The sequence below is a fragment of the Macaca nemestrina genome, chromosome 6, assembly GCF_043159975.1.
Source record: "Macaca nemestrina isolate mMacNem1 chromosome 6, mMacNem.hap1, whole genome shotgun sequence".
In the NCBI taxonomy this organism is placed as follows: Eukaryota; Metazoa; Chordata; class Mammalia; order Primates; family Cercopithecidae; genus Macaca; species Macaca nemestrina.
The window spans coordinates 139,778,074-139,791,587 of record NC_092130.1 but is presented as its reverse complement, the minus strand read 5'-3'; positions in this window follow the sequence as shown (position 1 = coordinate 139,791,587).

Genomic DNA, 13,514 nt, shown 5'->3' with positions numbered 1-13,514 from the left:
GAATGTTTCTGAAGTCCAGGACTTGTATTTCTTTTTGAATTTATCAGCATTATAAGAAAAAATATTGCAAATAAGTTTTTATATACTAATAATTTAAATTCTATTTCATGCTATTTTGTTTTAAATTAAGTTCACTGAACAACTAACCTACTGAATTGTAGAAGGATCTATCAAAAGAAAGATGGATGACATATATATTATTTTGTAACACATGGTGAATATTTCAGCATTTCTTTAGGATATATACCAATTTTTAGTGGTCTGAACAGTATCCCCCCAAATCCATGCATACCCTGAATCTCAGAATGTGACCTAGTATGGAAATACAGTAGTTTCCCCTTACCCATAGGAGATATATTCCAAGACACCCAATGGATGCCTGAAACCAGGAATAGTACATACTACACACAAGTTTATTTTTCCTTCTTTATAATTTCATGGCTAGGAGATGCATTCTTACCATCGATCTTAGCACCCTCATCATACAACTTATTTTTCTTAGAATTTTCACCTTTTTGCTTAAATGAAACACTTTATGGCTTCTCGTTGGCATATATGAATCACCAGCATCCCTACTCTTGTACTTTGGGGCCATTTTTAAAGAAAACAATAAATAACTTGAACATAGGCACTGTGATACCGAGAAAGTCGATCTGATAACCTATCAGATTGGGACAGAGTGAGATTCCTTATGCTACTCGGAATGGCAGGAAATTCAAAACATATGAATTATTTATTTCTGGAATTTTCCGTTTAATATTTCCGGACCACAGTTGACTGTGGGTAACTGAAACCTTAGAAAGTGAAATGGCGGATAAGAGAGGAATGTAGGATTTTTACAGATGTAATTAGTTAAGATGAAGTCATATTGCATTAGGGTGGGCCCTGCATCCAATAACTGGTACCCTTATAAGAAAAGGAGAGGACACAGAGATAAACACCAAGGGGATGATGTAATGATGGCAGCAGAGATTGCAGTAATGCATTGACAAGCCAAAGGATGCTGAGAATTGCCAACAACCACCAAAAGCTGGAGGAGAAGCATGGGATGTTTTTTTTTTTTTTTCTTTGAGCCTCCAGAAATAACCAATACTGTTGACACTTTGATTTCAGACTTTCGGTCTTCAGGCCAGTGACAGAATACGTTTTTGTTCTTTTAAACCATCCAATTTGTTATTGAAGCCTTGGGGAACTAATGTGCAATTACTATACGAAATATTGGGGATTCACAGGTAAATAAGACAAGAACATTCTTGTGCTCATAGGGCTGCTGATCATATTTTGATATTTTCAGTATTAGTTAAAAAACTTATATTGTATACTTTTGATTAAGAAGGTCTTTTTCTTATAACTCCATAAGAAATTGTAACTGCTGAAATAGTGACCAGAATTTGGGAATGTGGCCTTGTGGAAGGCCTTATTAGATGGGGGCATCTGAATTAGATTTTAAAAATACCTTTTATGAGAAAATACTGCAGAAAATCCTGTGGAGCACCTAAATATTAACACAGACACACACACACATGCCACACTATATTTCATCCACTTTCCTAATTCAGAAATGCCTTATCTCAGGTAACAGGTAGATGTGGTTCTGCCAACTATTTTAATAGTGACCCTGATATGATTTGGCTGTGAATGAGTTACAATTCTCTTGTAACTCATCAGGTCAATAGTGACCCTGACATGGTTTGGCTGTGAATGAGTTACAAATTCATCTTGCATTATAACTTCCACAATTCCCATGTGTTGTGGGAGGAACCTGGTGGAGGTAATTTCATCATGGGGGCAGGTCTTTCCCATGCTGTTCTCATGACAGTGAGTAGGTCCCATGAGATCTGATGGTTTTAAAAATGGGAGTGTCGCTGCGCAGGCTCTTTTCTCTTGTCAGCTGCCAGGTGAGACATGCCTTTCACCTTCTGCCATGATTGTGAGGCCTCCCTAGCCACGTGGAGCTGAGTCCGTTAAAGCTCTTTTTCTGTATAAATTATCCAATCTTAGGTATGTCTTTATCAGCAGTGTGAAAACGGACTAATACAGATCCCAAGAACTGAGCTGATGACTTTGGGATCTCCTGCAACTTGTATTGATTGGGGAGGAAATAATTTGGTGCTACCAAGGCTGTCATTTTCCCCCACTGTTGAACCATTAATTTGACTATATTAGCACCTTCTTCTGAAAGTTGTCTCAGAAGAATTGCCTGTTACTTCCTCCACAGTGAGAATTCTAGCCTGCATCTTATTCAGACTAAACAGCACACCTAATACCTTCTTACATATTATACATCATAGAAACTTTCTTTTCCCCTCTTTTTATATAAATCATTGGGTTTATTTTTATATTCTCTGTGGTGCTTTAGTATAATGTGAAGTTTGAATGAAGACCTACTTCATTATATGAATGAGTGTGGGGATATAGGTTTTTCAACTTTTCAATTCTGACCTCTTAATTAAAACTTTCTTTCTGAAATGTGAATAATTATTTAAAAGCACACTATTTTCCAGATGATAATAAGTTAACATTGAAAAAATATTAACTAAAAAGTGACTACAAGGAAAATATATATGGATGTTTTCTCTAATATTTTTGCAACTTCTCTGTAAGTTTGACATAATTTAAAATTAAAAAACAAAAGAAAAAATCAAAAAGTAAGAATTAAAATTAGACTTAATGTTAGTTTTTACTTTTTAATCTCTGGGATTCAGAACTGAAGTCAAAACAATCAAGGCCACCTAATGAGTAAATAAAGGCAATGCTTACCTACATGGCATGGTTTCAGAGGTATTGGGAAACTTATGTGAATGACATCTGCTGTTTGTGCCTGACTAGAGCACCTTCTAACATCTTGTAGTAGCAGAACTTAGATTTTTCTTGTAAGTCACCTCTTCCTCATTTGCAGTTCACTCATAGGGATGAGGCTGGCAAAGGCCCAGCCAGTCAGTCCATTCTATTCTCATACCCAGTGCTTGTTTGGGCAATTGCCTTCAGGGCCAAATCAGATCAGTGAAACTCAGTTATGTTTCTAGGTTGAAGCTATTAGGAAAACGTGTCTTTGGTCATCTTGACTCAGTATGGAAAGATCCTACTTAAGGATAGTCAATGCAGACAGAGGAAAATAAAACAGATAGAGAAAACTCAAGCCCGGATGATACTGCTTGAGACTCCAGATCCAGTTATCCCCAAAGCTGCCTCTTTTTCAGTTCCAATTAGTTTGAAGAGTCTCCCTCCCTCGTGTTTTTGGTTAAACTGATTTTAGTTGGGTTTCTGTCATTTGCAAACTGATCAGTTAAAATTAGATTGGAACTGAGAAAGTATAATCTGCATGGCCATTTATCAGGTTGGAATAACAGAAATATATAGATAAAGCCAACTCTGCAAGGAAGGAGACACTCACACAAGGACACACTGCAGCTTTAAGGTACAACCCCCTTCTTGAATACAAGCCCCTTCTTGAATGAGTATGGCTGTTTTAAATTCTGTCAGTAAAAAGAAAACGTTCCACTTGTGCATGCGGGATTTAAGTCACTTTGACACAGAGAAGCAGCCTCAATTCACAGCCCAGGAGCAGAACTTTAGATAATGAGTTTCTGCACATAGCATTCCATAGCTACATCACTTTGTAGGGTGAAAGGAAACCGGACTCTGAGTCTGCTTTGCAGTCTAGACCTCCACTAGACTTTACAAAGCCCTACTTTGCTTTGAGTCTATCAAAATACTGTTTTGTTTAAATTTCATCTAAACTCCGCTTTTGCACAGAACTCTGTAACAACTTATGTTTTCCTTTGGTGAGATGAACTTTGCAATGGATAAATAAACCTGATTTTGTTAGACTACAAGTAGTTACTGGTGGTTTTGGTTTGACTAGGACTGGGAAACCAAAGGGTTTTAAAATTATTATAGCTCTCTCTCCTACAATAATTCTTGCATTTAAACTGTTTTTATAATTAGAGCTCTGGTCGTTTATTCATCTGCAAAGCACATCTCATGAACATTTGAGACTATGAAGCAGATTTTTGAAGCTGGACTCCATAGCCTAGCTACTGACAGTGGGATGCCTGTGACAGTAGCATCAGTATCATTGGGACCTTGTCAGAAAGGCAGAATCTGGGGCCCGTCTCTGACATGCTGAATCAGAATCTGATCTTTTATGGAGATCGCTATGTAGTTGTTTGCGCAGTAAAGTTTGAGAAGTGCTGCTCTGGACAGTCCTAGGAATTTCTATAGAGCCTCTCAGGAAGCTAGGGGATAGGGAAAGGGGACATAAAGCCACTGGTCTTTCTCTATGACAGCCATCCTGTAATATATTGCTTTGTGATTTCATTTTTCTGTAAACACTCCTTTACAGTAAGAAAAAAAAAATTGAAACACTGCTATTTTAAGCCACATTAAATACTTCATTGTAAATGAACTCATCATTTTGTGTGTGTGTGTGAGAGAGAATAAGTTTTGTTTGGCGAGGACAGGGGAAGGAAGAATTCTACTAAGGAAGAGCTTGGAACCCAAACACAAAGCCCCCTACTCAATTTTGTCATTTGCCTGTCTGTGTGGAGATGGATGCTAGCAGGAGCTGCTGGTTCTTTTAGACCACATACACATGTGGTTCTAGAATGATTCTAAATAACAGAGTTGGGAGGGTGGGTCTCTCAGAACCCTGTTTTTATAAAAATTAAGAAATCAACTAGGATAATGTCTTGAGAGAATGAGAAGCCAGGAAGATAAATTTGACCAAGAAGAATGCTCTGGTCCTCAAAGAGGAGTGGCAATTTTGAGAATAGCACAGTGGTTGTCACTGGAATTAATTTCTGTCTCCAGGCCATAGACAAGAGAGAGGGAGAGGGGGACGGGGATAGCTAGTAGGAGAGAGGGAGGGAGAGCGAGAGAACCAGATCTAAAAATGATATGCCTGCAATCCCAGCACTTGGGAAAGGTGAGGCGGGAGGATCACTTGGGACCAGGAGTTCAAGACTAACCTGGGCAACATAGTGAGACCCTGTCCCTGCCAAAAATTTTTAAAAGGCTGGGAATGGTGGTGCATGCCTACGGTCCCAGCTACTAGGTAGGCCAAGGTGGGAGGATCACTTGAGCCCAGGAGCTTGAGGATGTAGAAAGCCATGATTGCACCACTGCACTGCACTCCAGCCTAAGGAACAAATGGAGACTCTTGCCTCAAAAAAAAAAAAAAAAAAAAAAAAAAAGAGCTTCCACTCCTCTACTCCTCTGATCTTGGGTAATTATTAGAACACAAGAGCCTATATCTAAGCCCCTCTGTTAGAATGTAACATAAAGGGAGGAGAAACATTTCCTCACCTAGCTTTACTTGGCCATAGGCCAGCTACCCCTTTAGTCCTGGAAGACTCCACCTTTGTAGGATGCCCAGCTGTAGATAAGCAGTGGTAACTGGGCAGATTGCTGGGTCTGGCAGAGAAAGGGCAGAGACCAGAGACTGCAATGGGCATCAAGATGAGAAAGAAGCACAGGCAGTACCCAGAAGTAGTGGAGTTTAATATGAATTGAACAGGAAATAATGTCATAAACTGAAATTATTTTTGCAACAACCTAGTATCTTCTGGGCACTCAGAAAAGCATGGGGTAAAAGATAGTCTTCCAAAAGGGTATGTGAGTAGAGGTCTTGTGTGGGAGCAGGAATCTGTGGAATTTTAGTTAACAATTTATGCAACCCCACATGTGTCTATGGGCGAATGAAAAAATTAATAGGATATTTTGGGAAAATTAAACAGGACATTTTGTTGAAGCTCAAAATGTAATCTGCTCCTCAACTCTTTTTCACTCTTTTTAGAATAGATAAGCCAAGTTCCCATGGTTGAATATTCTTTGTAAAGATTTAGAGTTGACTTTAAAGCCTAAGAGACAGGGTCTTTTACTTTTATAGAGGACACCATGCAGGGTATTTTCTCCTAAATTCTCTTCACTTTCTCAGTATTTCTCCGAGGAATACAGGAGGTAAAGGATACTGCCTTATAGTTTTTTGAACGCTCATTACCGCTTATCAGTACTTAGCATGTATGTGACCCTCATCAAGCAAGTGTCCACGGTTCAATTGGGTCACAATCAGCCACGCTTTGATTTCATTGTTTCCAAACATGTTTTAATACCTGCTATGCCCTAGGAATACAAGAATATTTTACCTTCAATGCTTAAATCAAAGGCTAATATTCTTATAGTCTTAAGAGAAAAGGATTATTGGTTCTAAATTAAAATGTTCTGCCTTATCCCCATACAATGTAGAAACCAGTCTACAGGCACATTTTTTTTTTTTTTCCTGTAATGAAATAGTACAATTTAGTAACAGCTGGGTAGTTGTGTTGAGGCAAAAGATTTTTTCTTGTTTCTCAGTATAACCCCAGGAGGTCAAGCTGACATATTCCTCTGAAGAAGTAAGTGCAAATAGAGAATAAGGGTTCTGCCAAGAGGTGCTTCGGGAGCTGCCAGCATTGGTGTTCTGAAACACCTTCCTCTCCCTGTCACTATGGCACTGAGGCCCACTTGTTAGAGTTTAACGTAGTTCACCTTTGCCTCACAGCTCCAGATGTTTCCAGGAATAGTTCTGTCCACAGGACTGAAGAGTGAATATGGTAGCAGTGCCCATCAGATTTAGATTCACTTCTTGCTGCTTAATTCCAGTGCAGTCATTATTATGTCTTATTGCTAAGAACATACATTGAACTACATGTCGAGAGCCAATGATGAAACCTCTTATTGTGCTACAGTATTTGTTTCCACCCAAAAAGAATTATCTCCTTCAATTCCAGATGATATTTTTACCCCTCTGATATAGGAAGTACCATAATTTTTACCTTATATAGAGGAGATACCTCTTTTATTTATGGGGTTGGCTTACCTGAGATGCAGAAGTCTACTTATTAACATCTCAGGGGTGCCATCAGTCTCTCCTGTGGAGCAAAGACAGTTTCTTCTCAAGTCTGGAGGTGAGGGGAGAAAGGAAAAGGGATAGAGCTCTGCTTTTTCTGTTTTAAAGCTACAGGTAGGAAGTGGCCACTAGCTTGCACACAGGGCCCTGTACATAGTGGCAAAGATTGTGTTAGGGAGAGAACAAGAGTCTACTCTTCATTGCCTGTGGTCATGACCAACCTATTTCCAATTATACTTTTTTAGAAGTTGTCCCTTTCTTCTCAGGCTTAGGAATAACTGTGTTCAAACCATTTTATTATCTGGGGATATTACTTTGAAAATGTCATTGAGCATGAATGCTTTGCTTGGAGACAAAATAGTGCCAGTTGTTAGCTCAAGTGAGAGACTACCAAAGATGTACTTTGTCCATTTTCCTAGGAAACTTTTTAGAATGTTTTATAGTGCTCAGCAGGGAGCCTGCCACGAAGTAGGCAAATGTTTGCTGAATGACACAATAAATGAATAACAGCTCTGATGAAGCTATAGCAATATTAAGGACACACAGATACAGTTATATGGATTATTATTTGCAGACATACACTACTTCTTGAATGTAGCAACCATTACAGCTTTATAAATAGAAATCCTCTATGCGTATTAGTAGTCTTTGGGGGGATTTATGTCCATGCTCAGTCCCAAAGATAATCTTGGACCATATTTATTTGCTTGACTATTTTGATAATACTATTACAATGCTTAAATTTTGTTTTAAGTATGATTTAAACCCCAGCAGGTAGGGTTTACTTGGTGAAATACAAAGGCGATTCCACTCCTGAAATAATGTCTCATGTATTAAGTACCATGCAGGCCCAACAAAAGTAGATAGATTTCCTTCACCCGAAGCTTTTAACTTTGAAATGGTGTTTTATAATATTAATATACGATGTTACTGTAATATTGTTACATTGATATGGGCTTTCTTCATCATATCGGAAGTGAAGTGTATTGGACATCAGATACCTAACTTTTATACAAATTGAAGGACTCACAGCGTTGACTTTATTGGTAGATAATATACATATATATTTTTATGGTAGAAACCCTAATATGATGATTCACATTGTTAAAAAAGAATTATATTTTTTGATGATCTGAGTCATGCCCTATTTAAGAGATCCATTTTGAGCTTATAATGAAGCACTGATGAATATTAAAATAAAAATAAAGATAATTGATACCAGGACTTTATTAGGCATTTCACTGAATACAAATAAACTTTTTTTACATTAAGAACACAATCTTATCAAAAAAATTCACATTTTCTATACAGACTGTAGGCATGGATTTTCTTTACACCACATTTATTAAAGAATCAATGACCAGATCCTAAAAAGAGAAGGCACAAATCTGTCTCTCTCTGGTGAATTCCTGGTGTCTAATGAAGGAAATGTCACCAGCCCTGCAAATTCCCATCCTCCAGAACTGAAGCAAATCAATGGAAATGTGTGTAAGCAGGAGTCAGGAGATGGACATGTTATATTAAAGGATTTGGATTTTCTTCTGCCACTTATAGGCGTTTCAAGAGAGGAGGTAGCTACCGAAAATGTTTCAAAACTCCGAATACATTCAGGCTCTGTCAAGGATTCACTTTTGGAAACGAGAGTATTTGAAAGCTAGAATTTAGGAATTCCAACATGTTTCTATTTTCTACACTGTTTTTAGAAACTAGCCTTTGATCTCACTGTTCTTATTTTGGGGCTTCTTGGGTTTTCAATTCCAAAACAATAAAATAGTGCTGGTTGTTATAATTTTGACAAGTCTCTCTGCCAGGTGATAGCTTCATGTCAGGTCAGATTCTATGCCCCACTCGTGCCTGCCTCCCCAGTCTCCCAACAATGTTCTGAGGAGGTGTCACCAGGGCAGTGTCTATACCTCAGACTCTTTTATTCTTCCAGCAGTGAAGACAGTTCCTTCCTATATCACCTTTTCTACGATTCCGTAGATGACCAGTTTTAACGTGATAAAAATAATTTGTGGTAAGGTGTTAATGGGAGAAATAATGAATTAGTTTGTTATCTCTCTGAAAGAAAAAAGAAATTGAATTTAAAAGAGGTCCTGGTACTAAGTTAGGAGGTGTTGCCACTTTTTAGGAGCATTTCTAATAATATGTCGGTGTGTTTTGGTTTTCCCAGTTACTGGGAAATGCTACATAAGGGATTAATGGGGAAACTTGGACCTCACAACAGGCTGGCGAAGGGAAATGTTGAACATGGTGGCCTTCATCTTATGAAGATATTTACTTGAGTATCCCATCTGTATTCAAGCTGGCCCTTCAAAAAGCATTTTCAGGACCTAGAGCTGACCAATGTTTTCCTTTTTCAAGGACATTATGACTGCAGATACTCATAAGGTGTCTGAACCCAGGGGTATGGAGGGAGGCAGATCTGGCCCCTTATAGTTAGCCCAACTGAAAAAGATTAGAAAGGCAGTGTGGATAGAACTGTGAGATTTAAGAAAAAATATATAGGACACACCCAGTTACATTTGAATTTCAGATAAACTTTTTTTAAGTGAAAATATTTCTGATAAAATATATGAGAAATACACTAAAGGAATAATGTTTATCTGAAATTTAAATTTCACTGGGTATCCTGTATTTTACCTGGCAACTCTAAATGTTGAAAAGGAATAACTAAGGATGGAGAAAGAAAGGAAATAAGAAAGTTAATTAATATTCTGTACCCAGATGCCAAGCCCAAAGAAGGTCAGAATTTTTGCTTCCAGCATGACCACGTGTGTAGATCCTTGTCAGTCACGAGTTTTCTATCGCTAGACTAATTCTACACGTGGGGCAGACCGGAAAAGTGTGCAGGTTGCATGCTTGTTTTCTCGAGAAGAGAACCATGTTGGAATCACCTAGTATGGGTGGGCCTTTAAAAGCTCTCCTAACACCAAGGCAGTTTATTTTACTTGAGAAGATCGAATTTTAAAAAGTAATGGTTTGGAGAAACAATTTTCATGGAAAATTTATCATTAAAGAAAAATGTGTGCCATGTTGGGAAGGTCAACTTTCGAGGTGTACTGGTTTTATTGCTGATGAAAACAAATTAGTCTGTGTGTTGATGAAGTTAATACATGAATTGATGTTTGATTATTTCGAAAAGCAATGGGGGTGCCTCACAAGCTGGACAGTTTGCTTGTGGGAACTCAGATAGGTTCTAAAAGCCCATTCCTCAAAAAATTAAAAGACACCATTTTTAACAAAAACTTAATTTCGGTTTCAATTTTAAATCCAAATTGCAGCAACAATGAAAAAGTGTTAATAAATTAAGGCTGGTCACAATGTGCCCTTTTTCTTTAGGATAAGTTTGATTTTTGATACGAGATTATATACTTACACACGCATATCACATACAAGCACATACTTTTGACTCATACAAATATACATTTAAAACTAATACCTGCAAAATAGTATCACAATTGAAATAACAGTTACACAATTTTCAACAGATTCAATTGACATGTTTTACAAATTCTACGGAACATTTTATCATTATCATTGGGAAAACAAACAATTTAGAGCATTATTTAAAACTGTATGTAACACAGGAGCCACCAATAAGTTATGGCAAATATAGCATTTACACTATGGTGTCACTGAAATCTAGCTGAAAAGACTAAAGTGCTGTAAAATAAAATGCTCTTAAAAACCTTGTTTAGCATATCCTGAGGACGTTATGCATTATTTTCTATTAGCAATTCAAAGTATGAGCACTGTGCCTATGGAACTCCTGTTTGGTTGAGTGACCAAAGATTAAAAGATTGTGTCGTTGGATCGGTAAAACTGTAAAACTGAAAAACTCATGGAAACATGCATTTCCTGAGACTTCCAACTTTCCAGTCTGGAATCCTAACAAGGAAGATCCTGAACAAATAACCCTGGCTAAAAACATGTCAGAATTTCAAAGAACTTAAACAACTTTAAGTGAAGATGTGTGTATGTGTTTGTAATTTATAGTCTAGTCCATCTTGGATTCTCTAATATGAAGTGAAATTGACAATTTAGATAGATTGTTAGTGCCAGGCATTTTCTATTTCTGATGGTCTCACTTTTCATTGGTTTTCTAGTTACCTTTCTCCTCTTAAATATTTAAATATTTGAATTATGTTTATATCTACTAATGTAGGAGATACTGATTTTAAGAGTTGAAACAACAATAGAATCAGATTGATTCAAGTGCAGTTTCAACTTGAATAATAAGTGTATGTGTGTGAAATGTGCATTCTGTGTGTGTGTGTGTTTGTGTAATGTGTGTATGTGCACATATGGGTGTATACATGGCAAACATTTTATACTCTAATACATTCACTGTTAGGTGGCACTCCATGAAAAGTAAGTTTTCCCAGTATGGCTGAAAGTAAATATTGAGGTCATCATATAGAATATCCTAAGGCTTTTAAAAGCTGCCTCCTCATTCTCTGCATTTACATGATTGTGTGGCAAATAGGGAGACATAAATGATACTGGCAGAAGAAAAATTTACTATATTAGTCCTTGAAAATTACAGACAGGAAAGGAAAGCAAACTTAAAAATGATCTCTTTGCATATTTTCTCTCATCGCACCCACTCCTTTGATTTCCTGCTGTAGATTGGGTAAAAGTTAGATTGTATTTGTTTGGTTGTTTTGTCTTGTTTTTTGCCTTGCAGGACTTGTGAAATAGTCTTAAGAAACAAGCAAAACAAAGAGTGCGCCAAGATGTATCTACCGCCATCTTGGAGCCCATGTGTAGTCCTTGTGCTACAAGCTCTCTGAAAAGACAATGCTCAGCTAAGACAAAGGTGCATAGGCTGAGGGTAAGCTTCGATTGCATATCACCATTTTTCACTTTTGGAAGGCCTGCAGTATGCTTCCCCAGTGTGCTCCAGGGCAGGGCTAATGGATAGAAGACAGTCAAAGCCACCTTCTCTCCATTCCCATTTCCAAGGACTCCCTTTTAGTAAACTCCCCCTCTTGCTAGAGGATCCATGGCTCCCTGCTACCTCTTCCCTCCTTTATAAATTAAGGCAAGTCCATTTACTCTCAGCGCCGGCTACATAGGCACTGTATGTCCACACGGAAAGCATAGCATTGGCTTGAAAGTGCCTTTTGTCTAACAAGGTTTCTGGGTGCATATCATTAGCAGCAGTACAAACCTTTCCCTAGTTAAAAAACCGCACAATTATTCAAAAGCTTCATCATGTTTGTTTTTTTCCAGCACCCAGTTGACAAATAGGACAAAGTTAATTCTAAGCAAACACTATGAGAAAGTATCTAGGTTCAAGAAAATACAACATAGTTACCTCTATATTTTATTCATTAATATGATGAAAAATCTGTTTTCTATTATAACATTAAATTAGTGTGTCATTGCAAGTATGCTTGGCTAAAGATCCTCCTGAAGGATAAATGAATAGCCAGTTAGAGAGAAAGTCTGTCCCAAAACCAAATGTACGGGACATACATTTCAATAATCCTAATCATTTTAAAAGGATTCATATACATTTTCACATAATAAAACTACAAGGGAAGGGAAAATGGAGAGAAGAAAAGAAATATATTTTAAAAATAATTAAGTCCTACGCTAGAATTATTTTACAAAAATACTTTAATGTGATCATAGACTCTACTCTCAAAGGTTTTATTACTCTTTTTCACACATGATTAAGGGTTTCAGTCTTAAAATTAAATTATTTAATATTATCAATGTTTTCATTTGAAAAGAAGAATTGTTCTGTGTCTGTCCATATCTATGTGTGTTTGTGTATGTTTGAATCTGTATGCTTGCACAGGAGTGGGCATATGTTTGTATATTGTGTATGGCAAGATATATACACACAACCCAAATGTATACACACATTTTGTGTGTACATGTATGTTATTTGGTATACCACAGGTACATACACACTCCTTAAAAACATTCTCTTCAGTATAAACAATTCCTTTCCCTCCCTTTAATTGCTAATAAGTACTATTTTCTGATCATGAGTATTTATAATCTTGAAATCAACTCTTGATTATTTATGATCTTGACACATATAGTTTTGAATTCAACTCCCTTATCTAAGTCTAAGAGATTAAGCCATATGTCCTACATTTAAGTTCATTAAAAGCTGAGGGCATGCTTTTATTTCTCTATGACCCTAATTTTCATGGACTGTATTATCCTAGGAAACTATTGCGGTGTGATTATTTCTAAACATGAAAATAAAATAATTCATAATTGTAATAATTTCATCAAATTTTATAATTTTTATAAACACCTCACAATATTCCTGTGAAGTACATAGCCAAGGATTATTGTGCTCTTAGTAAGTTTTTTTTTTTTTTTCACTTTTTAGAGTTGTCAAATATCACAGAGACTCCAAGGAGGAAGTAATGCTCAAGCTATGTCATTGTTCTTCCCTGTAGACCCAGACTATTAAATATTAGGTTGCAGAAACTTTGTATGAAACTTTTGCCTCTGCCTTAATCTCATCCTTCAGACAGGATGAAACTCAGAAGTGAGGAGTCAATGCCAATTTTAAACAAGTCCACTCAGATCTCATAAATTTCAAGAGTTTCCTAAAGATATTTCACAGATCCCTGTGATTTCATGGACATAA